Source organism: Gopherus evgoodei, unplaced genomic scaffold (genome assembly GCF_007399415.2).
Source record: "Gopherus evgoodei ecotype Sinaloan lineage unplaced genomic scaffold, rGopEvg1_v1.p scaffold_242_arrow_ctg1, whole genome shotgun sequence".
NCBI lineage: Eukaryota > Metazoa > Chordata > Testudines > Testudinidae > Gopherus > Gopherus evgoodei.
This window is the reverse complement of record NW_022059905.1, coordinates 38,311-43,295: the sequence shown is the minus strand read 5'-3', so window position 1 is coordinate 43,295 and position 4,985 is coordinate 38,311. Positions and strand designations below refer to the sequence as shown.

Sequence of the window (4,985 nt, the reverse complement as noted above, 5' to 3'; positions counted from 1 at the left end):
TCTCTGAGCATGTCCATTCGTGTCTAGGTGCCACTCCCCTTCGTTCCAGTGAGAGTGGTGGGTAATAGAAATAAATTAACAACAACAGGAACGTTAAACATTTCCCCCCTAAAAATCTCACAGAAGGGGCAATGAAAACCAATGGGATGTAAACTCAGAACAATATTTGATTTTGTTTCATGTTGGTTCAATTAAAATATCTGGATTGTTCATGGCAAACTGGGCTGATAAAGAGAGAACAATAAGAGTTTGAAAATCAGCACTCTAAAATTTTCACTGGAGTCTGCTCTGTTTCTTACACGACCCCTTTTGCAAAAAACCTAAAACACTCTGAGACTGTGCTTTGCTGGAATGACTGCTTTCCATGTAGCTATTTCCCGTTATCAGATATGCATAGTGTTGATCTGTGAAGAGTTCTTCACCTCTTTGGAACTGCTGAAAATAAATTCATCAAGGACTATGGTCAGGTTTAATAAGCAAGTGTAAGGCAATTTGGAGTCTGTTGTGGAAAAGACCACCACCTAATCGATTTTGGTCAGACAGGTCGAGGCACCTTTATTAATAAAGCAAGAGTACAAGTATGCATACAGAGAGAGACAGAAATTCCATGCAAGGAAAAATCTGCTTTGTCCCTTACAATATTTACCAAGCTTATAAAGGCTAAAACCGCAAAACATCATATTGATTACACAAGTTATTTGCTTATTTTTGGTAGTTAATATTGCAGATCAGCATATTATTTACCGTAAATTCAGCTTGGGGTATTTCCAGTTAGGGGCTTCTGCAATTACATTTTGATTGCGAATACATATTGCACAAGCTATTAGCATATTGCATAGGTCACACATTTTGGCAGTATTAAGCTGGTCACTTGACAATGCCACCTGGCAATTTTTTATAAGCAAGCAGTTTTATTATGCTATATTTTGCTTAAAGCCAGACTGGCAGGAAAAGATCCCTGGTCCCTCCCTGCTTAATTCCTCCTTTGTCAGTGTTTTATACCCATATTTTTTAATACTTGGTTTCCTTTCCACCCAGTGGGCTAGACATTACTGATAACCAAGTTAGGCCTGGATATATGGGCCTATAAACCAATAAAGCTAAAAGTATTTATAATTATTACAATATTGTATATTAAAATCACAGAAGCTTATATCAATGTCAGGGATCTGCAGCCAGGACTGATTTGCCTTATTATTTTAACCAGGGTCCCGCTGCAGTATCCATGGCAGTGACAGCAAATTCTTAGGCACTGGTTAAACAAGATTTTATGAAGACAAAAGTTTACAAGTATTTAATTATATTTGAACCGTAGATGCTCATATTACTGTTGGGGACCTACCACTAGGGTACTTGATTGTACATGGTCTTTAATTAGAACCCTAGTGCAGGATCCACACCAGTGACAGCAAGATTTTAAAGGCATTTTTACTATACAATTATATCTGGCTACACAATGTACCTATGGCTGCAGAAAGAAAACTCTCTACCACAAAATGTCTGACTCCAACCCAATGAATTGCATTGGGATCAGGTTCTGCAACAAGAGGGAGAGGGGTGGTACCTTATGCTGCTTTCACTTTCTGTTGCTTTATCCTCTTCCTCCTGCAGGGATGGAGAACCAGACAAAGGTGAGAGAGTTCATTTTCCTGGGCCTCACTAATGTGAGGAGTCTTCAGTGCTATCTCTCTGCCCTCTTCCTGCTGCTCTACATGGCCAGCGTTTTGGGTAATGGAGTCATTGTGGCTGTGATACTGGCCGAGCCCAGGCTTCACACCCCCATGTACTTCTTCCTGGGAAATCTCTCCAGCCTAGACATCTTCTACTCCACGGTCACTGTGCCCAAGATGTTGGCCGGCTTCCTCTCAGAGCACCAGACCATCTCCTTCACCAGCTGCCTGGCACAGCTCCATTTCTTCCATTTCCTGGGCAGCAGTGAGTCCATGCTGCTGGCTGTCATGGCCTATGACCGCTACGTGGCCATCTGCAACCCACTGCGCTACACATAGATCATGAACCCACAGGCCTGCCTGCTGCTGGCAGGAGTCACCTGGGCCACTGGCTTCCTGCACACACTGATACACACGGTCATGACCTCCCGGTTGCACTTCTGTGGCCCCAACCGTATCCACCACTTCTTCTGTGACATCAAGCCCCTGCTGAGCCTGGCCTGCAGCAGCACCCGCCTCAATCTGAGTCTCCTCCACACCGTCACTGGGATTATTGGTGTGAGTCCATTCATCCTCACGCCCCTCTCCTATCTCTACATCATCTCCTTCCTCTTCCTGAAGGTCCGGTCATGAGAAAGCAGGAGAAAGGCCTTCTCCACTTGCACCTCCCACCTCACCATGATAGCAGTGTACTATGGGACAGTGATCTTCACCTACACGCATCCTTCTTCAGGAAGCTTCAAGGGCAAAGAGATGATCATCACCCTAGTGTACAGTGTCATCACCCCAGCTCTGAATCCCCTCATCTACACCCTGCGGAACAGTGAGGTGAAATACGCCACCAGGAAATTCATCACTAGAAAACTCTTCCCTGAAAGGAACTAAATAAAATGACTGCTTCTTGTTTTGAAGTGAAAAGGAGAGATGCTGACCAAGGGAATTATAATGTAGGGGATCTAGCTTCAATATCCGCTGGAAAAAGAGACTGTAGGTGACATTCTTGCAGTGACCAAGATGGAGATTGAAAAATGTCCTTCCAGGATTTCTTCATCTCTAATTGTTAGAAATTTGGTACATAGGTTCCATTTGAATATTTATTGATTTATTAGTTGTAATTCTGGTTTCCTCCCATTATTCATCATAAATGAAATTTCTTTCACTATAAATCTCTTCTCTGGCTTGTATTCACAGCTAGCAACTAAACCTACAATTGTGATCGAGGTATTTCAATGTCTGTGCAGCCAGCTTAAATCAACCCAATTTTTAAAGCCTCATTGATTTGTTTCTTTTCCCCACACCCCTCTTCTTGTCACAACAATGGAGAGTTAAGATTTTTTGGATGCCCCAACTGTGCATGTAATAAACCTTGTGTGCTTATTTGTGGTATCTGTCTTGATACACTTAAGAATTGGGGTTGATCTTATGAAATGTCTATATCTGTATGAAATTTCTGACAGTGGCTGAGCCCCAACTTTCCACCCCAATGTCCTTCTTCCTGGGCAAAACATCTTCTGTTCCACAGTCACCATACCCAAGATGCTGTCCTGCTTCCGCTCAGGGCACCAGGCCATCTCCTTTACCAGCTGCCTCACCCAGTTCCATTTCTTCCACTTCCTGGGCATCAGGAAGGCCATTCTATTAGCTGTCATGGCCTGTGAGTGCTACATGACCCTCTTCATCCTGCTGCACTACACTCTGGTCTGGAACCCATAGGCCTGCCTGTGGCTGATAGCAGTGACCGGTGCCACTTCATCCCTGAACATGCTGATGCAACAGTCATGACCTCCTGGCTGTGTTTCTAGTGCCTCAGCTGCTTCTATAGCTTCCTCTGTGACATCAAGCCCCTGCTGAGCCTGGCCTGCTGCAGCACCTTCCTCAACCTGAGCCTCCTCAAAATCATCACTAGGAGCTTCACACTGGGTTATTTTGTCCCCAACTTCCTGCTGTACCTCTACTTAATTTCCTTCCTCCGGACAATCATGGGAAATCAGGACCAATATCTTTTCTACCTGCACCTCCCACCCATGATGGTGTCTCCATGCTATGTACCAATTCTCCTGGGGTCTCCTCTGAAAGGAATATTATAGTCATCCACATATACAATGTTGTCACCTCAATTCTGAACCCGTGATCTATCTCTCAGGAAGGAGGAGGTGAAATTTGCCCTGTAGAAATTGCTAAACAGAAAACTCTTCTAGGAAAGAACATGAATACAAAAAAGACACATAAAACCCTTTAAAATTATGATTAAAACTTTTTAGTCTTTTTGGACTCCAAGATTTTTAAGTACACATTAGATTCCCTCTCTCCTCTCATTTTTTCCCCTTCAAGGTGTCACTATAGGGCTGTGCTAAGTTTGTTTGGGTACCCTAATATCATTTCTTGCTGTAACATGTATGCATATTGTTTAACTTTCATTCTGAATTTCCTGTGGGCTTTTGGGGGGAAATTACACCTTCGTAATGTATTCTACCCTAAATTAAGGACATGTTCTCTAAACCTGGACTCCATCTTAATGACTGCTTATAGTGAAACTTTGAAGGATAATGGTGAGGAAATTACAGTGAACCATACCAAAAAGAGTATTCATATATTTCGATATGCAAAATTTCATTGTTTTAACTAGATGGGAAGTTGGAAAAAATTATGATAGGGCAGAGTTAAGGTTATTTTGGTGGCTTAACTGTGCATTTCCATTCCTTAATATGTTTGGATTTAAGTTGAACCTTAACTTGGAAGTTCTTGGGTTTTAACACTTAATTTTGTATAATTACAATATCCCTGCAGTGCATTTTACCCAAATTTACTGATGTAAAACATTATCTCTGTTTTAACATCAATTTTGTGTGATACTTGCAAAGGGAAGATGGCAATGGAATATATAACTGCAGCAGCCAGTCTGCATTGGACAATGAAAAACAGGTTGCAGGAGACAATCCTGGCCCTTGACCATAACGAAAAGTTGGCAATGAACTATATAATGTGGGAGAACAATCTGTATTAGCCACTGAAAGATTGATTCTACAGGAGAACTCACAATGGCAAAAATGGGTGGAAGGAGCTGAACAAATGTCATAGCAAGACTCTCTCATCTCTACTAATTGTGAGGCAACATTAGATGAATTATTAATTAATATTTATTATTATTACATTAACAACTTTAGGCATCAAATGAGATCAGAACCCCAACGACTTGGAAAAGTTAAAAAAAAATAGTGATAGCCAGTCCCTGCTCCCTAGAGACCTTCCAAAGTAAAGTGTTTCAAAGGAAAATATGAGATTTAGGCAACCATGGGCTAGATACACTAGAGAACT

At 41.9% G+C, this 4,985-nt stretch overlaps 1 pseudogene; it reads left to right on the top strand.

The window, feature by feature from the left end:
• The first annotated feature begins 1,587 nt into the window (after positions 1-1,587).
• Positions 1,588-2,594, top strand: LOC115640205 (annotated as a pseudogene).
• The last annotated feature ends 2,391 nt before the right edge of the window (positions 2,595-4,985 follow it).